This window comes from Lepidochelys kempii, chromosome 3, assembly GCF_965140265.1.
Source record: "Lepidochelys kempii isolate rLepKem1 chromosome 3, rLepKem1.hap2, whole genome shotgun sequence".
NCBI classification, from domain to species: Eukaryota; Metazoa; Chordata; order Testudines; family Cheloniidae; genus Lepidochelys; species Lepidochelys kempii.
Genome location: NC_133258.1, coordinates 55,652,867 through 55,674,379, shown reverse-complemented (window position 1 = coordinate 55,674,379; position 21,513 = coordinate 55,652,867). Strand labels below are relative to the sequence as shown.

General features: G+C 42.2%; 1 long non-coding RNA gene across 1 annotated transcript in view; it reads left to right on the top strand.

Moving 5' to 3' along the window:
* Positions 1 to 21,140, top strand: part of LOC140908692 (uncharacterized) — a 62,951-nt gene extending 41,811 nt beyond the window's left edge. The window contains exons 4-5 of the long non-coding RNA XR_012157957.1: positions 11,968 to 12,123; positions 21,071 to 21,140. This is a non-coding gene — a long non-coding RNA (uncharacterized lncRNA). The remainder of the gene's footprint in view (positions 1 to 11,967; positions 12,124 to 21,070) is intronic.
* Positions 21,141 to 21,513: the final 373 nt, after the last annotated feature.

Sequence of the window (21,513 nt, the reverse complement as noted above, 5' to 3'; positions counted from 1 at the left end):
CCCATGTAAAAAGTGTGATTTTTCAAAAGACTATAACTTAGCCAGATCAAAACTGATTTTCATAGCACATTCAAAAGCACTTTTCCTCAATGAGAGCTATTTTCTTCCCAAATTTCAATGTTCTAGTCCTAGCCATATAGCACTAGCGCAAGCAAGTTGAAGAAGTATGGGCTGGATGAATGGACTATAAGGTGGATAGAAAGCTGGCTAGATTGTCGGGCTCAATGGATAGTGATCAATGGCGCCATGTCTAGTTGGCAGCCGGTATCAAGTGGAGTGCCCCAAGGGTCGGTCCTCGAGCCTGTTTTGTTCAATATCTTCATAAATGATCTGGAGGATGGCGTGGATTGCACCCTCAGCAAGTTTGCTGATGACACTAAACTGGGAGACGTGGTAGATACGCTGGAGGGTAGCGATAGGATACAGAGTTGACCTAGACAAATTAGAGGATTGGGCCAAAAGAAATCTGATGAGGTTCAACAAGGACAAGAGCAGAGTTCTGCACTTAGGACAGAAGAATCCCATGCACCGCTACAGACTAGGGACCGAATGGCTAGGCAGCAGTTCTGCAGAAAAGGAACTAGGGGTTACAGTGGACGAGAAGCTGGATATGAGTCAACAGTGTGCCTTTGTTGCCAAGAAGGCCAATGGAATTTTGGGATGTATAAGTAGGGGCATTGCCAGCAGATCGAGGGATGTGATCGTTCCCCTCTATTCGACATTGGTGAGGCCTCATCTGGAGTAATGCGTCCAGTTTTGGGACCCACACTACAAGAAGGATCTGAAAAAATTGGAAAACATCCAGCGGAGGCCAACAAAAATGATTAGGGGACTGGAACACATGATTTATGAGGAGAGGCTGAGGGAACTGGGATTGTTTAGTCTGCGGAAGAGAAGAATGAGGTGGGATTTGAAAGCTGCTTTCAACTACCTGAAGGAGGGTTCCAAAGAGGATGGATCTAGACTTTTCTCAGTGGTAGCAGATGACAGAACGAGGAGTAATGGTCTCAAGTTGCAGTGGGGGAGGTTTAGATTGGATATTAGGAAAAACTTTTTCACTAAGAGGGTGGTGAAACACTGGAATGCGTTACCTAGGGAGGTGTGGAATCTCCTTCCTTAGAGGTTTTTAAGGTCAGGCTTGAAAAAGCCCTGGCTGGGATGATTTAGTTGGGGATTGGTCCTGCTTTGAGCAGGGGGTTGGACTAGATGACCTCCTGAGGTCCCTTCCAACCCTGATATTCTCTGATTCTATGATTCTATGAACGTTAAAAATGAAGATAGGCACATTTAACCAAATGTCATAAAATACATATTTTTAAATACTAAGGGGCATCGTCTCCTCACAGTGCTTCACAGTAATTCTAATTATTTCTTCATTTCTATATCTTTAATGAATAAACACTCATCCATTCTAATAGGAACTATATACGTTAAAAGTGGCAAAGAGTCCTGTGGCACCTTGTAGACTAACAGCCATACTGGAGCATAAGCTTTCGTGCATGCATCCGACGAAGTGGGTATTCACCCATGAAAGCTTATGCTCCAATACGTCTGTTAGTCTATAAGGTGCCACAGGACTCTTTGCTGCTTTTACAGATCCAGACTAACACGGCTACCCCTCTGATACTATGTACATTAAGTGTACTGAGATGAGACAAATACTCCTGTTCTTTCTTCCATGATTTTGTTTAAACAATGTCTGGCAGACAAAGCCTCTGAAGCTGTTTACCTTAACATATTGTACAACGAGAGCAAATGATGGACTGAATCCTACTAATTAGGACAATTAGCAAATTTAATTTTTTTTCTTAAATAAACAGTGGTCTTAGGAGTTTGCAAACTGTACAGCTGCAAGGCACTCATAAAGCAACCACTGTCATCTACCTTCATCATAATAATGATTAAAAATGAAGTGTGATACGACCTGCAATTAGGAAAATATACCTGGCAGAGAAACAGTTATTTCCACTGGAACCCCACCATCACCCGCAAATCCTAAAATATTCCTTCAATAAGGAATGGTGACGAAACATATGCTTCTCTCACATTTTAGTGCCCTGGGCAGTTACAGAGATTCATTGAATAGGTAATGCCCAGTCCAGTATCATTGCTTATGTTAAATCTGATTGGTTATATACTCTCTCTTCTTCTAGCAATTTTTTCAGGGTTCACTGTCTGTCCAAGCATCTGATGGGATGCACACAGACAAAACACACACCCTAAGAGATTCCATTATTTACATGAAATATATGTTTCTTAGCCAAATTCCTGTCTTGGTTTTACCTTTGTTAATCTGAAGAACATCTATTGACTTCATTGGAGATACTCAGGAGTAACTTCAGTGTAACAGTAGAATTTGGACCTCTGTGACTATATTTGTCTCATCCTTAACCCTTGACAGTAAAGGGATTAGAAGTTAACTGTTTATCTGAATTCATTAAAAGTTAAAGTCAAATATGAAAAATACCAGACTGATGTCATCAGAAACGGAAATATTTATTGACAAAACAAGTGCAGCAGAAGCAGTGCAGGTTTCCTTGCAATGCACAAGTTCCTGGCTAAATCTCATAGAATCACAGAATATCAGGGTTGGAAGGGACCTCAGGAGGTCATCTAGTCCAAACCCCTGCTCAAAGCAGGACCAATCCCCAATTAAATCATCCCAGCCAGGGCTTTGTCAAGCCTGACCTTAAAAACTACTAAGGAAGGAGATTCTACCACCTCCCTAGGTAACGCATTCCAGTGTTTCACCACCCTCTTAGTGAAAAAGTTTTTCCTAATATCCAACCTAAACCTCCCCCACTGCAACTTGAGACCATTACTCCTTGTCCTGTCCTCTTCTACCACTGAGACTAGTCTAGAACCATCCTCTCTGGAACCACCTCTCAGGTAGTTGAAAGCAGCTATCAAATCCCCCCTCATTCTTCTCTTCTGCAGACTAAACAATCCCAGTTCCCTCAGCCTCTCCTCATACGTCATGTGTTCCAGACCCCTAATCATTTATGTTGCCCTTTGCTGGACTCTCTCCAATTTATCCACATCCTTCTTGTAGTGTGGGGCCCAAAACTGGACACAGTACTCCAGATGAGGCCTCACCAATGTCGAATAGAGGGGGACGATCACGTCCCTTGATCTGCTCGCTATGCCCCTACTTATACATCCCAAAATGCCATTGGCCTTCTTGGCAACAAGGGCACACTGCTGACTCATATCCAGCTTCTCGTCCACTGTCACCCCTAGGTCCTTTTCCGCAGAACTGCTGCCTAGCCATTCGGTCCCTAGTCTGTAGCTGTGCATTGGGTTCTTCCGTCCTAAGTGCAGGACCCTGCACTTATCCTTATTGAACCTCATCAGATTTCTTTTGGCCCAAACCTCTAATTTGTCTCGGGCCCTCTGTATCCTATCCCTGCCCTCCAGCGTATCTACCACTCCTCCCAGTTTAGTATCATCCGCAAATTTGCTGAGAGTGCAATCCACACCATCCTCCAGATCATTTATGAAGATATTGAACAAAACCGGCCCCAGGACCGACCCCTGGGGCACTCCACTTGACACCGGCTGCCAACTAGACATGGAGCCGTTGATCACTACCCGTTGAGCCCGACAATCTAGCCAACTTTGTACCCACCTTATAGTGCATTCATCCAGCCCATACTTCTTTAACTTGCTGACAAGAATACTGTGGGAGACCGTGTCAAAAGCTTTGCTAAAGTCAAGATACAATACATCCACTGCTTTCCCTTCATCCACAGAACCAGTAATCTCATCATAGAAGGCGACTAGATTAGTCAGGCATGACCTTCCCTTGGTGAATCCATGCTGACTGTTCCTGATCACTTTCCTCTCATGTAAGTGCTTCAGGATTGATTCTTTGAGGACCTGCTCCATGATTTGTCCGGGGACTGAGGTGAGGCTGACTGGCCTGTAGTACCCAGGATCCTCCTCCTTCCCTTTTTTAAAGATTGGCACTGCATTAGCCTTTTTCCAGTCATCTGGGACTTCCCCCGTTCGCCATGAGTTTTCAAAGATAATGGCCAATGGCTTTGCAATCACAGCCGCCAATTCCTTTTGCACTCTCGGATGCAACTCGTCTGGCCCCATGGACTTGTGCACGTCCAGCTTTTCTAAATAGTCCCTAACCACCTCTTTCTCCACAGAGGGCTGGCCATCTATTCCCTATGTTGTGATGCCCAGCGCAGCAGTCTGGGAGCCGACCTTGTTAGTGAAGACAGAGGCAAAAATAGCATTGAGTGCATTAGCTTTTTCCACATCCTCTGTCACTAAGTTGCCTCCCTCATTCATTAAGGGGCCCACACTTTCCTTGGCTTTCTTCTTGTTGCCAACATACCTGAAGAAACCCTTCTTGTTACTCTTGACATCTCTTGCTAGCTGCAGCTCCAGGTGCGATTTGGCCTCCTGATTTCATTCCTACATGCCCGAGCAATATTTTTATACTCTTCCCTGGGCATATGTCCAACCTTCCACTTCTTGTAAGCTTCTTTTTTATGTTTAAGATCTGCTAGGATTTCACCATTAAGCCAAGCTGGTCGCCTGCCATATTTACTATTCTTTCGACTCATTGGGATGGTTTGTCCCTGTAACCTCAACAGGGATTCCTTGAAATACAGCCAGCTCTCCTGGACTCCTTTCCCCTTCATGTTAGCCCCCCAGGGGATAATACCCATCCGTTCCCTGAGGGAGTCGAAGTCTGCTTTCCTGAAGTCCAGGGTCCGTATCCTGCTGCTTACCTTTCTTCCCTGTGTCAGGATCCTGAACTCAACCAACTCCTGGTCACTGCCTCCCAGATTCCCATCCACTTTTGCTTCCCCTACTAATTCTTCCTGGTTTGTGAGCAGCAGGTCAAGAAAAGCTCCCCCCCTAGTTGGCTCCTCTAGCACTTGCACCAGGAAATTGTCCCCTATGCTTTCCAAAAACTTCCTGGATTGTCTATGCACCGCTGTATTGCTCTCCCAGCAGATATCAGGAAAATTAAAGTCACCCATGAGAACCAGGGCGTGCAATCTAGTAGCTTCTGCGAGCTGCCGGAAGAAAGCCTCATCTACCTCATCCCCCTGGTCTGGTGGTCTATAGCAGACTCCCACCACTACATCACTCTTGTTGCTCACACTTCTAAACTTAATCCAGAGACACTCAGGTTTTTCTGCAGTTTCGTACCGGAGCTCTGAGCAGTCATACTGCTCCCTTACATACAGTGCTACTCCCCCACCTTTTCTGCCCTGCCTGTCCTTCCTGAACAGTTTATAACCATCCATGACAGTACTCCAGTCATGTGAGTTATCCCACCAAGTCTCTGTTATCTCAAAGCAGATAGACCTGTCGACTTTGATACTCTGGAGCAGGGGTTCTCAAACTTCATTACACCACAACCCCTTCTGACAACAAAAATTACTACACGACCCAGGGTGTGGGGGGGACTTGAAGCCTGAGCCCGCCTGAGCCCCGCCGCCCTGACGGGGGGGCGCAAAGCCCAAGGCCCACCACCCCTGGAAGGGGGCCAAAGCTGAAGCCCAAGGGCTTCAGCCCCAGACAGGGGACCTGTAACTTGAGCCCTGCCACCCAGGGTTGAAGCCCTCAGGCTTCAGCTTTGGCCCTGGTGGGTGGGGCTTGGGCTTTGGCCCTGGGCCCCAGCAGGTCTTAAGCTAGGGCATGGTGACCCCATTAAAACAGGGTGGTGACCCACTTTGGGGACCTGACCTACAGTTTGAGAACCCCTGCTCTAGAGCACTCGGCTCCTTGATGTGCTATCCTCCAGTAGCTTCCATAAATCTCCCTTCTCTTTGGTCTCCGCCTATCTCTTCGGATGCTTTTTCACTGTCTCTTTTGATCAGTCTCTACCTCTCCACTTCCCCTCTGTTGGAATCCTTTGGTGTGCCGTGCTTGGTGCTCCCTCCTTTTACACTCTATCCTTGGGTGACCTCATCTGCTGCACGGCACTCTTCTCTAAGCTGCTGACTCTCAAATATACATTCTATGCAACATAATGCCCTTCAATTTATGCCAACATTTTTATGGCTGACTTAGAACAACGCTTCCTCAGCTCTCGTCCCCTAATGCCCCTACTCTACTTGCACTATATTGATGACATCTTCATCATCTGGACCCATGGAAAAGAAGCCCTTGAGGAATTCCACCATGATTTCAACAATTTCCATCCTACCATCAACCTCAGCCTGGACCAGTCCACACAAGAGATCCACTTCCTGGACACTACAGTGCTAATAAGCGATGGTCACATAAACACCACCCTATAACGGAAACCTACAGACTGCTGTTCCTACCTACATGCCTCCAGCTTTCATCCAGACCACACCACACGGTCCACTGTCTACAGCCAAGCTCTACGATACAACCGCATTTGCTCCAACTCCTCAGACAGAGACAAACACCTTCAAGATCTCTATCAAGCATTCTTACAACTACAATACCCACCTGCTGAAGTGAAGAAACAGATTGACAGAGCCAGAAGAGTACCCAGAAGTTACCTACTACAGGAGAGGCCCAACAAAGAAAATAACAGAACGCCACTAGCCGTAACCTTCAGTCCCCAACTAAAACCCCTCCAACGCATTATTAAGGATCTACAACCTATCCTGAAGGATGACCCATCACTCTCACAGATCTTGGGAGAAAGGGCAGTCCTTGCTTACAGACAGCCCCCCAACCTGAAGCAAATATTCACCAGCAACCACCCACCACACAACAAAAACACTAACCCAGGAACCTATCCTTGCAACAAAGCCCATTGCCAACTGCGTCCACATATCTATTCAGGGGACACAATCATAGGGCCTAATCACATCAGCCACACTATCAGAGGCTCGTTCACCTGCACATCTACCAATGTGATATATGCCATCATGTGCCAGCAATGACCCTCTGCCATGTACATTGGCCAAAGTGGACAGTCTCTACGTAAAAGAATAAATGGACACAAATCAGACGTCAAGAATTATAACATTCAAAAACCAGTTGGAGAACACGTCAATCTCTCTGGTCACTCGATTACAGACCTAAAAGTGGCAATTCTTCAACAAAAAAACTTCAAAAACAGACTCCAATGAGAGACTGCTGAATTGTAATTAATTTGCAAACTGGACACCATTAACTTAGGCTTGAATAAAAACTGGGAGTGGATATGTCATTACACAAAGTAAAACTATTTCCCCATGTTTATTCCCCACCACCACCCTCACTGTTCCTCACATGTTCTTGTCAACTGCTGGAAATGGCCCACCTTGATTATCACTACAAAAGTTTTTTTTTGCTTTTTGTTTTTTTCTCTCCTGCTGGTAATAGCTCACCTTACCTGATCACTCTTGTTACAGTGTGTATGGTAACACCCGTTGTTTCATGTTCTCTGTGTATATAAAATCTCCCCACTGTATTTTCCACTGCATGCATCCGATGAAGTGAGTGTAGCTCACAAAAGCTTAATAACTTTGTTAGTCTCTAAGGTGCCACAAGTACTCCTTTTCTTCTTACATCTTGGACTATATCTCCAACACTTCAACAAGGATGGCTCACCATCTTCTTAAACTCAAGATGCCCCAAACTAAGCTCGTAATCTTTTCTTCCAAACCTCCATTCTCTGCAGTAGTTGACAACATCACTATTCTCTCACCCACAGCCATAACCTGGGGATCATCTTCACGCCTCCCTCTCTTTCTCCCCTCATATTTGGCTTTGACAAAATCCTGTTGCTTCTTTCTCCACAACATTTTTTAAAATCTACCATTTCCCTTTTATCCCAGAGCCAAATTGTTTTTCCATGCTCTGATCATCTTATGTTTCCACTACTCCTATCTCCTCTTCATAACCTTTTTTGATACAAAAGTCACTCCCCTCTGGCCCATCCAATATGCTGCAGCAAAATCTGTTTGTGTTCCTCATTGCTTGGACAATGTCACTGCCTCTTTCAGTTGCTTAGCTGGCTCCCTATTGAACTACACAACAAGTAAAATCTTCTCCTTGCTGTCAAGGCCCTCAGCACTCTGTCCTGCCTATGTTTCTGACTTCTCCTTTTGTGTTGTCCTCACTGCCTTCTACTCTGTCAGTGATAAAAGCCTCCATAGCCCTTTAATTTCTATCTCTTGCAAATTTCTGTCCTCCTTTCATGCTACTCTTCACACTTCACCAAATTTCCACTTTCACTTCATATAAATATCACTCCTCAAAACTCACTTTTGCAGCATTGCCTACAAAAAATGAACATGTTTACATTTAAAAACAACAACAAAAACATGTCAATTGTCAAGATGTACAGTATTAATGACTAAAATGAGTCATTAGATCCATAACCTTAGTCCTTTTCTGGATCCACCATTTTCTGGTGTATGTAATACCTTGACTTCTCTGGGAAGATAATTTTTTTAAGAGCTGGGTAGTTTGGGTGCCCAATTTAAGACAACTTTAAGAGGGCCTGGTTTTCAAAAGGTGTGGAGCACCCACCCTCTCAAAATCAGGCCCCTTTAAGGTATCTCAGGTTGGCATTCAAAATCACCAGTCCCTTTTGAAAATCTTGCCGTAAGCTGTTTGAGGCAGGGAACTGCCTTTTATGTGGTTTCAGTGAAGCACCTGACAGACTTGTGCAATGTTATAAAATATGTAATAATCCTGTCCTGACGGACTCACATCTAAGAATGAGAGGGCAGTTCAGTCTCTGTACCATTAATTTCTTCTATGCAGTGGTGAGCATATATTATCAAAGGATGGCGGTACTCTTTGTGCACTCCAGGAGGCATTGTGTCTGTGGAACTCACACTCCCTACTGGGGATGAAAAGACATAACGTAGTGCTGAAGGTCTTTTATTTTCAGTTCTACCAATATTTCCACAGACTGATAGAAACAAATCTGCTGGATCACGTATTTCTGTATATTCTTCAGAATTTTTTCTTTAATTAAAAATGTTTCAGACAGCAGGAATGAGCTATAAACCTGGTGAACACCCGCCTTCTGAGTTGAATTCAGATATCCAAACCTATTTTATTAAGAACTAGACTTTGAACAGGCTTCCATTACAAACCAGTGTTCCATCACCGCCCATAGATGCCTTTATTTCCTCAGTACAGCTTAATGTGCATTTATTTGGCAATATGTTTCAGAATGCTGGACTCTCTTCTCTTATCAAAGTACATAACCCTAAATTTAATATTATGAGATCACTTTCTACAGACTAGTGGCCTAAATAAAGAATAATAAAGTATTCTGTAATTTACTGAAGGACACCTAATTATAATGCCCTTTTATCACTTCTAACTACGTGCCAGAGTGTAGCATTTAGCATCTTCATACCGCACAATAGTTTTCTCGCTTCCACTACTTGCAGTATTTTCTGGGCCTCTGTTATGTGAGAGACAAATTTCTAACCACAATATTTTCTTATACTGAACTGTGGGATAGATTCCTACTTGTTGCTCCTCTTGTATTTGTAATAATTTATACACCTTTCCACATTTGGCTTCTGCCCAAATCAGATTATATAAGATTTAAAAGAACATTGATAAAGAAAACAGACCTGCTAAACCTGCAATTTCTCAACATCTGTTGCAAAAGAGGGCAGTGGAATCAGTAATGCACAATAATGTTGACTATGCCAGTCAATTTATTCTTTTCTTTACTGTTTTGTAACACTTGGTTGAATAAGGTTTTAGGATTAAACCATCAGGCAATATAGAGTAATTCATCTCAATTTGTCTTACCTAACTAAAGTGTGCTCTTATTCCACTGTAACCACACTTCAATACATTTTCCTTTTTCAGAGCAATTTTAATGTTAATTCTTTGTATGGCCTGCAATATAGAACAACTATTCCTGGCTGATACCTGAGTACATGCCAGGATTATACACTGCTTGAAATGCCTAGCAGATTTTTAAAAAGGAGTATGTCTTTTGCATTACTCTGTGGTACCTAATGTTTATTTCTTGTGCTATGATGTTTATGTATGCTTTACAGTTTGGTACCTAGCCTTTCCCCCACTTAAGTTACACGTACTGTTTAAACACTGAGCTGGTATCATCAATGTTACTATTACTTCAGACTGCAGCTGCTGTGTGGCTTCCTTTTAAGGGCATCTTTAGGGGCCAAATCTTTCTTGTCTTACATATGTACAGGCCTGTTGAATTTTTACGAGCAAAATTTCCCTTTTGAAAATGAAAAAGGAAGCTACTCATTTCAGCCATTTTTTTTTTTTTGCACTCAATGAAGAGTTAAACAAATGGCAATTGCAAAATGAAAGGCTCTGTGCACTGGCGAATGTGTGAAGGAACGGTGAAAAGCATGCCTGTTTTATATTCCCTAACCTTCATCTTTTTAGACTGTGAGCTCTTCAGGGCCTTCCACATTTTCCTCATAATGTTATAAAATAACAAAACAAATGAAGATACAAGATATTTGATGCTTATAGAAGAAATGCTAAAACCCACACATCAGTGCAGAGAGTGTACCACACACTAGCTTTAATTATGATGTGGTTCTACGCTGTTTAACATTTTTATCAATGACCTGGACGAAAACATAAACTCATAACTGATGAAGTTTGCATATGACACCAAGATTGGAAAAGTGGTAAATGGCTCACTGTCAAAGTGGGAGGACGTATCAAGTGATATTGATATTACTAAGAAATAATGTTAAAAGTCAACAAACAATATTTGGAAGAATGAAGATTTCCTACATCTTTGCAGCAAAGTTATCTATAAACAGGTCACCTGTGATTTTTGTAGGTGATTTTAGGGTGATTAGTGTGTTTTTAAAAAATTAAAAGAATAAAATTTAATTCTTGATATTGTCAGCACTAATTCCCTTTAGTCTGATAGTAGTAATAATAATTCTGCACCTTTCTGAACTGGCTTTGGCTGTGACCCTCAATAGGCTCCACAGTACATAAAGATGGAAAGGGCTATCTAGTAATCCATGCAATACATTACTTTACATAATTAATGTTAAATAACTGATATACCAGGTAAAACCCAAGACAATGTCTAAATAACTAATTGAAAAACTGAGTATTAGTGATTGTAAAACTCCACCTATTGGACAGAAGGGAGAATAGCACTTTTTTGTTGGTATGACTGTATGGTGGGGCTTTTGCAGGCATAAAAATGTTGTAACACTCCGCCCCCCAGATACCTAACCAACCTTACTGTACTGGCAAAAGTTTCTAATACAGACCTGACCTCAGTCTGGAAAAACGTCACAAAGATAGCATCTGATAGGGTGATGGAGAAGACAAAGATACAGGTAATCTGAAAATGGGAAAGTTGCTGAGAAAACTCCTGAAATTTTCAGAACCTGACAACATTCTGTACCGATCTATGCTGCACCACCTCTAAAAGTGGGTTCTGTGTCCTAGAGTACTGTTCCCAATTACACTGGAGAAACTGAAGTACTCAGAGGAATGTCTCTGAGAGAAAGCAGTCATCCTGGGTGACACTTTGCTTTAGAAATGTCCTCCTGTTTTTATTTGCTGAATGTGGCAGTCAGTTGTGTTTGCATATCCATGCTCCAGGACTGCTACATAGCTCCCTGTGGGTGCTATTAATAAATATACTTAAAAGACATCTATCTGTAAGAGTGTCCTAAGCACTTTCTAATAAATGAAATACATTAATGGCCAAATCTTCAAAAGTGTCCATGACTTTCATAGGTGCTTGCAGCTCCTGATGCATGTGTCCAGTTACATACATGCACCTTTACTTGCATACTTGCTTGGGATAGTTGTGCTCTTCAGTCAGGTGGATGAACATTAGAAGATTTGGCCCAGAAAAGACTTAGAGTGTGCAGGTTCAAATATAAAAGAGTCAATGGTGTAAAAACAAATAAAAATGACATGCCCTTGCAAGGGTGACATTCTAACCGAACTAGGAATCTCCCACACTGTTCAGAGCATGTATATCTATCTATATTTATATTTAGGGTTTTCATATGTTTTTGATGCTATTGAAAGGTGCTGGATTGGCAACCCTGGAGACTGAAGTCTGGAGATTTGAGGATAAATAGACATCCTCAAAACTTGTACTGCTTGGCCAGCAGTATTAAAGAATGGCACTTCCTCCTCCCACCCCATCCTGAACCTGGAGGGATCTCATATAGGGGTGATAAGGTAACTCATTGTCTGTGCTCAATTAGTCCTTGGTTCTCTTCTAAGACTGCCAGAAGTGGGGCTAATTTTGTGATGTGGATGTTTATCTGCTAGGTGCTGGACTGAGATACTTAATTCATTTGAAACAGGCTAAATGACATCAGATTATAACAACTTTTGTTCACTTTGAGACAAGCTTGAATCAGACCATTAGCCAGAAGTGATAGAATTCATATTCCATTGTTAATCCTCTGAGCTACTGACTGCCTTCTCCAACATACAACTTGTTTTTTGTACCATTTAGACTTTTTACAGTATACATCTTTACCGTAATTGGTCCTCCTCACAGAATGACTACAGCATACAATGTAGTGTTTCCTTAACTCAGTGAAAATTACCAATATGCAGAAAAATGTGTTTGGAATCTCAGATGAAGACAGCAGTTTTTAGGATAAACTTATCCTCAATTTTTCTACAAAACTCCTATTGACATCAGTGGGAATTCTGTGCATAGAAAAATAGTAGAATATTGCCATTTACTTTTCATTAGCAGTTTGTTAAGCCTTGAATTATTGACCATAGTCTCAGTCAAATTTCCACAATCACTTTCCTGATATTTTTGTGTTAGCCTTACTTTTGTTGACTATTGTTAGTAATCTTCCCTCCAAGTTATACTGTGGCTGCAGGTTATAAACTGTTTAGATTAAAAAGAAAAATAAAAATGTACAGAATATTGTTGAGTACCTATATCTCAATGCATATATTTAGTCAGATAAATTCTGAAAAAAATCAAAATTCTATGTAATTTTTAGTTTTAGGACGTTAACATTATTCACAGGAATTTTGTTTTGGTAGCATGTGAGGGTGATAGTAGAAACTTTTGGTATATATTACAGTATAAATGATAGTAAAAAAAATGCACTCCTCAAACCTACATAGAAAACATTCTAAGAACAAATAAAGGCCATACCATTTGGATTTCTTGGATGAGAACATTTCTCAGCTAGGTTTCATAATTCACTTTGCAAAAAATTTCCACCAATGTCAAAAGGAAAGAAATATGGTAATAGTAGTAACAATGTATGTTTGCTTGTACAACCAACCAACCAACCAACCAAAAAAAAAAAAAAAAAAAGAGACGGTAGTAAGACAAGTTCTGTGACACCTGGAGTAGGTGACTAATTATCACATGACATCAGGAAAAACAAAACTTCTACTAATGCAATGTGGTTCAGGACATTGCATCCAAGATGGAGAGCGCTGTCCCTCAAGATAGATAGCTGAACTGTTTTTATTTATAGCCAATTTACATTCCTTCTTATCTGAGCTGTAGCAAACTGTTTACCAGTCTTATATAAAGCCATCAAAGTTTAAAATGTATCAAGCTGATGAACAGTCTCCTGGTTCACCCTCTCTCTCTCTTATTTATTTTTTTAAGGAGAGTTCTTTAAGCTCTCAACCCTGTGGATTTCCTTTAAATTCAAAGAAGACATCTCTGAAACACCTTGCAGACTTCAATATCTGTTTGTTCTGAATACATAAAGGCTGGCCCTACCTTGTCTGCTCTAGCTGTTAGATTAAACAATTGAAGACGTGATTGCTAGAGAGCTTATTCCTTCACTCTCCCACTTCCCTGGTCCTTCTCGCATGAACAGAGAGCAACAATACCCGAAGTCCGAAGGTGCAAACAATTCGATGTTTATTGGGGTGAACTTCCAGCAAGCTTAAATCCAAGTTCCTTTTTCCTTATTTTAGAATCCCAACTTACTTCCTGTTTGCCCCTAATTTATATAGTAATATTCTTAGCTATACCTTAACCAATCATTCTACTGAAATTAACTAACCAATCCTAACATAGTGTAACATGATTAGCTAACCAATTATATCCCACCACCTTAATTAGTTTACACCCAGCAAAATTAATTATACAGCAGACCATCACAGAACCAGACAGAGACCATGCCAATAAACAATAGCGAAGTGGGAACTATAATGACAAAACAATACAGAAGTGAGGATTTCACAACAACAGCTATAAAGACTGTGTCTATTGATAAGTGAGTTCTTACCAGACAGAAAACTATCAACCTAAATTTCCTTTTACATCTTCTAGGCTCTTCCCTTTCTCTGGAGGTGATAGATCGGATCACGTTCCTAACAGCCCCATATTGACTAGTTTGGAATGTGAGGATGTGACCATACGCTTCCCAGCTTATGGCTGCCTCTGCAGCTTAGCCAAAGGCATTGGCCTAAGAACAGGGCCTCAGACTGTCACAGTGAGAGAAGGCCCTTACACAGATTCGTTCTTGTATACATCTTTTACTAGCTAAATGATAAACATATACCTACATTCTTAAAGTACAGGCCTTTGCAGACAGGCCTGAAATATCTATATCCTAACAGTGATTAGTCACAATCTTCCACCCAGGGGTGGCTCTACCAATTTTGCAGCCCCAAACAGTCGCTGATGAATTGCCACCCCTGCAAGAGCGGCGGAGCTGCCGCTGAATTGCCACCGCGGGACATGGACTGCCATCCCATTCTGAATGCTGCCCCAAGTACCTGCTTGGAAAGCTGGTGCCTGGAGCCGGCCCTGCTTCCACCATAAATAGCCATTTATACCTTTGCAAAGTGGGTATAAAGTGCTACCAAATCAGATTTCTCTCTATTCACTCACGGTATTGGAAACCCTCTTTATATTCATTCACAAAGTACAAGGTAATGGAGAATCAGGCACTGAATCTATAGGAGAAATATAGGCTGTGATCCTACACATTATGTGTGACTTGGCTCTCCCTCTGTGTTTCATTCACAAAGAGAAGCTGAATTCAGGTTAAGCTGAACAAGCGGAACTTTTAAAAAACCCTGTGCACTGTTCTGTCCCTGTGGCTGAATAGCTTCTAGCCTAACTTCCCACATTCCCAGGTATCTCTCACTAACAGTCCCCCCAAGAAACATGGGCCCTCCGAACCCAGTTTCACTGATCATGATACACGCTAGATCCCCATATCCAGGCTGTGTTCAAAACTTGCTGCTTCTTCCTGTACAACATATCTAAGATCCAACCTTTCATCTCCATACACACAGATAAAATTCCTCTTCTGGCCTTCAGTATCTCACATCTTGACTTCTCCAATCTCCTCCTCTCAAGGCTCAGCAAATCCTAGCTTGTTCCACTCATATGCCTTCAAAATGCAAATATAAAGATTATTTCCCCAGCTTGTCACTTTGACCACGTCACTCATCTCTTTGCATTCCTACACTGGCTCCCCCTCCTCCACCACCACAACAACCTGTCTTAATTTTTCAAGGCCAGTCACAGCCTATCCCCACCTTACTTATCTCTCATAGACTATTGAGGGATCAGCTCCCCCCTCCACTCTGCCAATGAGATCAGCCTTCATTGTCTAGTAGTTAAATTTTGAAACAAGCACCTTTGTGCTTTCTCCCATGTTGACATTCATGCTTGGGAGGAGCTCCAGTAAACATCCATAAAGCCACCTAATTGTCCTCTTTCAAATCCTTCCTTGCAACTCACCTGTGCTGCGATGCCACAAAATCTCAACAGTGATTAGGCAGCTGTTGTGCTGTGACTACTCCTTAGGATGTCTATAAGTATTGTCTCATTGTTCCCTTGAGCTTTTTCTGTCTGTTTATTGTACCCACATATTGCCTTTCATCTTATACTTAGATTAGAAACCCTTTAGGGTCGGGACAAACCTTTTGTTCTGTGTTTGGACAGCACCTAGCGTAATGGGGTCCTGAAACATGATTGGGACTCATAAGTGTTACTGCAAAACAAATAACAAATTATATTCAAAACTAAAAACAAACTGTATGCAAAAAATGTTAAGGTTGCAAAGTCAAGCACTGAAAAGTTAGGAAATGCCAATTCTAAGATTGCCTTAATTCAACCTCCCTGGTACCTATGCATTATGATAAAATCTTTAATTACACAATTACATCCTAATTTTTCCACAGGACCCTGGCCTAATTCATTGCCTGATCCTGGTCTATTGTAGTCAAAGGGAGTTTTAGCATAGAATTCAATGGACACAGGCTCAAGGTCACTCAAGCACACTCTCAGGGTATGTCTACACAGCAAGTGGTAGCGAGTCTCAGAGCCCTAAAAATAGCAGTGTAGACTTCACAGTTCAGGCACTGAGGCTTAGGGATGAGGGTGGACTTCAGAGCCCCATTCATGACATCTACACAGCTATTTTTAACACTGTAGCGTGAGCCCCACAAGCCCCATGGTGTCAACCTGTGTTGAGACTTGCTGTATAGATGTGCCCTCAGTGCACAGATTAAATGGTGCACATTGAATGGGTAGCTCTCTAATATTTTTATTTTCACCATTCAGTGTGTTCTGCACTCCTTCCAAGCCCTGCATTGAATACAGAATTATTAATTTTCTCATTAACTTTTCTGTGATACTCTTCACTAAGGCTAAAATTTTGTCACGGATATTTATAGTAAAAGTCACAGACAGGTCACAGGCAATAAAGAAAAACTCATGGAAGCCCGTGACCTGTCTGTGACCTTCACTAAAAATATCCATGACAAAATGGGGAGCTCAGCTGCGGGGTCCCCACACCATCCGAGGTGGCCAGGAGCTCCGGGGTACCCTCACCAGGTGGCAGGGGCACCCAACAGCTCCTGGCTGCGGTGGGCTGAAGTCACGGAGGTCGCTGGAAGTTCTGCAGTCTCTGTGAAAAAATCATAGCCTTACTCACAACCATAGTATCTGAGCACTGTGCAAACATTAATACATTTATGTTTATAAGAGCTCTATGAAAATAGGTGGTATTCTCACCCCACTTCATAGATGGGGAACTGAAGAACAGAGGTTAAGGCCAACATTTTCAAGTATTCACTAATTTTGGGTGCCCAACTTGAAGTACCTAACACCTGATTTTTTAGAGTACTTAGCATTTTTATAGCACATCTATATCATTTTAGGGCACAGCTCCCATTCACTTAAGTTGCAGCTGTAAGTGCTTAGTGCTTCTATGAGTCAGGCCACAAGGACTCAAGACAGCCACCCAGAAAATGAGGAATGCAATCAGTGGGACCACCTGTGGAAAACTTCATTTAAGTGACTTACCTAGCATCACATGGAAGCTTTATGTAAGAGACAAGAATAGAATCCAATTCCCTCAGGACAGCATCCAGCTACTAGGAGATCATCTTTTATCTTTTCACCATTCCCTGCCTCTGTCACTACACACCTTACAAATTCTGCAGTATATGAAGCCGGGGTCTTATGAAGAACAGCCTCCTTCACTACATAACCCTGATTCATTTGCTGAACACTATCTATTCTGTGCAGTGAATGAAGCATGCACGCCATGGGGCCAAATTAAGGTTGCACGGGCAACCTCAGTCTAGCATTGCCTAACTTTTGAGTGCTTGACTTAGCAACCCTAACTTTTGTACGGAATTTTCTAAATATTTAAAAAAGCAAACAAAAAAACTTCCAGAAATTCCAGCACGTTAAACCATATTGATACCCACATGGTTCATTATCAGCATTGGAAGCTGCAGGTCTTTAGGACAGACCTCTGCCACTTAAGTTAACAGGATAACTGGTAACAGCAGTAGTCTGTTATCCTCCACATGGAAAAGCCACTAGAGGAGAATGAGAAACATATATTGCCAGGGGGTTCAATAGCTATTTGCTGACAGCAAAGGAATGTTGGGACTCAAAACTCATGGGGACAATTCCAGGTTCTGAAGATGAGTGTGCTTTAATGGTTATATACCTTTCTGCCCCTTCTCCCCCAGTGTCCTCAGGTACCCCTACACCCTAGTGCAGAGGTGGACAAACTACGGCCCTCCTGCCTGGCCCCTGAGCTCCTGGCCTGGGAGGCTAGTCCCCGGCCCCTCTCCTGCTGTTCCCCCTCCCCTGCAGCCTCACCTCACCTCACCGCCAGCGCAACGCTCTGGGCGGCCAGGCTGCGCAGTTGCAAAGCCCCTGCCTGAGCCGATGCTCCGGCCGCCAGCCACCAGTGCTCCAGACTGCGTGGTAAGGGGGTGGGGGGGTTGAATAGAGGGCATGGGAGTTCGGGGGCTGTGGTCAGGGGGCGGGGGTGTGGATAGGGTTCAGGGCTGTCAGAGGGCAGGGAACAGAGGAGTTGGATGGGCCAGGGGTCCCGGGGGGCAGTCAAGAATGGGGGGGGGGTTGGATAGGGCGGCAGGGGGCAGTCAGGGGTAGAAGGTCTGGGGGTGGTCAGGGGGCAGGAAGCAGGGTGTGGTGGATGGGGCAGGAGTCCCGGGGGGCCGTCAGAGGAATGGGGGGGTTGGATGGGGCAGGAGTCCCAGAGAGCTGTCAGGGGGTGAGAAGCGGGGGGGGGGGGTCAGATAGGAGGCGGGGTCGGGCCACGCCTGGCTGTTTGGGGAGACACAGCCTCTCCTAACCGGCCTTCCATACAATTTTGGAAATCCAATGTGGCCCCAAAAGGATAAAGTTTGGCCAAAAAGTTATAAGTAACTGAAAATAGGTGTTTTAAAGTGGAAAATATCAAGAAGCTTCGGAGTACTGCTTATAATAATAGTAATAATTATTAATAATAATTATATATAAAATAATGATAATGTTGCACTAAGTTTCATGTGGATGGACCCTTCCACCCTTACAGAGCCCCTACTGAAGTCAACATGTCTTTGCCAGGGTCCAGTGGACTGCTTGCAGAGAGCTCAGTACAGGATCAGGGTCATTCTCTAAGTTGCCAATAGATACATATTATGTCATATAAACAGAGACAGAGACTTTCTTTCTTGGAGTTATTATACAACTTGACCCTAACATGCCCAGGGGTCATAAACTTCCTCAAATAAGTCCACATGGACTTGTTCCCCCGTCTCTCTTCTTATAAACTCTAGTTGTCCAAGTTGTAGAAATGCAACCACCTGTTACAAGAGCAAAGGAGACTGAAGAGAAGGAACACCAGTGACAGGAACACTATGAAGATTATTGCTGATTCTGATGGAACTTATTTTGTGTATGTTTTCTGGCTTTTACTGTTGGTACAGTAGAATACTTGGTTTTAAATATATAATGTAGAAAAAAATCAAACCTTTACCATGAGACTACATCTGTGCAGTCCTTTAAATCTCATTAGCACATTGGCTTTTCCTTTTCATGCAGAAAGATGTCCCTTCTTGGTTTGTACATGCCTATATTTAAATTGAAGGCAAAAAAATAAAAAAAAATAAAAATTGTTCAAGGAACCAGTGACAGAGAAGACCAAATAACTGAGAATAATATTCTACTCCCAATTATCACCTATATGACTCAAAGCTAGAAGACCTGCCAGACTGCAGCCACATGGAAAGGAAGGGCCTACACTGGAAAACAGAAGTCTAAACTACTAATTGCTGTTGAGTCCATACAGCTCCAAATGAAACCCTGGGAGAGACAAAAGCAGCCACAGGAGCCAGCAACATAACAGTAAAATGATTGAGAAACAAATTAAGAAGGCAAAATTAATTTTAGCAAATTTCCCCTATCCTTAGCTTCACCTCAGTGAATTTCTGATCATAATACTTCCATGTTCGTGTAAGTATATTGATGACAATAGAGTTATTCCTGATTTACACAGGTATAAGTGAGAACAGAATCTGGTCCTTTTTCTCTTAATATGAATGACTGCATACCTATAAGTTATAAGAATCATGCTTTGCAATATTTTGCCTGTGTATTATTCATATTAAGTAGTTAGAGAATATGTAAACTGGAAAAATTATTTTAGATACGTTATGTTTCTTATAAGGGATAGAACAGTTTTAAAATTTAAAATATTAACAGAATTGTTTTTAATACCTCATTTAACTTGCAAACAAAAATATATACTTTTATAAATTATAGGCAAGGTTCTTTGAGTTCTGTGATTCTGTGGAATTTGCTTCTGGGTTTACACCTTGTTGAGGAATTGTGCATCTGAAACTCAGCTTTCTTTTTAAAACAAAGTTGTGTGTCTACCCTTCTGGTTGTCAAGACAGAGTAGAAAACATGAATGAGTGTACATAATACATGCCTACCTGAGTCTGCAGAGGTACAACTATGAAACAACAGGTAGAAGAAGTCTGAACTTCCCTATTTATCCCCATGAGAGCTTCAGTTGTTGAATCTGTCTTTTTTCCCTAAGGAATTTGCCTTTTTGTTGCAACCAAGCACCTCGCATTTTGTTTTTTGTCTCCCTGCCCTGCTGGGACTTGTCTGCAGCTGCATTTTGCTCTTGGGCTGTCTCCACAAGAGGGAGTTAATTGGACTAAAGTGCATCTTTCCTACTCTGTTCCACCGAGCCAGGCAGTAGAGGGTCAGAGATCCAGCTGGCAGCTTGGTAGTGTGGGGAGCCGGCTGAGTTATCTGGAGAACAGTGCAGCAGCTGAGGCCTACAGAGGTGGACACATGAGCCACAAAAGCTGGTTACAAAGCTGCCCTTCTCCCTAGTGTCTCAGGGGGAATAGTGAGGAAAGGAGCCAGACCACCAGGACAATTATGTGGTGGGCAAGACGTAGGGAGTGGAAATAAGCCTTCTGGAAAGTGTCCCAGAAAATCCATCTGCAAAAATAATCACTGTCTGAAATAATCACACACTAACTTCACCTCATTGACTACTTGCAACTATGAGCCATAGTTGTGTGTACATTTGTGTGGAGTGGGGGGAGGAATTGTGGGTGAAACACACATTGAAATTAGTAGGAGTTTTGCCATTGACTTCAATGAAGTCAGGATTTCACTCAAAGAGTAATTCATGATGGTAAAATAAATTAGTGTTGCGGCAGCATTTAGGGGTTTGTACCATGGAATTCAGTTCTTTGTGCCATAGAGTACACAGGGCCCTGCTCATAAGCATTATAATTTGTGATCATGTATCATGAGTCTGGCTTAAATTTAAATGTGTTTAAAATATTTTATTAATTTAATATTTTATTATTTCCCTATCCTGTTGGGATTTATAAGAACCTCCTCTGAACTGATGTTTTGCTGTGTCTGTGGCATTCTCAAACAACACACAAGGGGAGGAAATGGGGGCAGCATGATAAATAAGGTAAAGATTCAGGAAGACGTGTTAAAATGTAACTGAAAATTCTTGGAAATATTTTGAAAATTCATGTGCACAGGCTATTCTTTGACTTGTGATTTAAGAGACCAGTGCTTAGTGAGGGAATTTGCAAGCTGACTCACTAATTTTTTAGTATTATTACTAAATAATTCCTTGGTACATTTTAAATTGCTCATATTCATATACACCAACACATAGCCATGCAGAGTCTGTTTCTGACCTCTCTGACATTGGTGTAAAGAGTAAATCCACTGAAGTCAATGTAGTTACGCTGATGTCAAACCATTATAAGTGAGATCAGACTTCAGTCCTCTGCTGCAGCCTAGCTGTGTTTATTTTC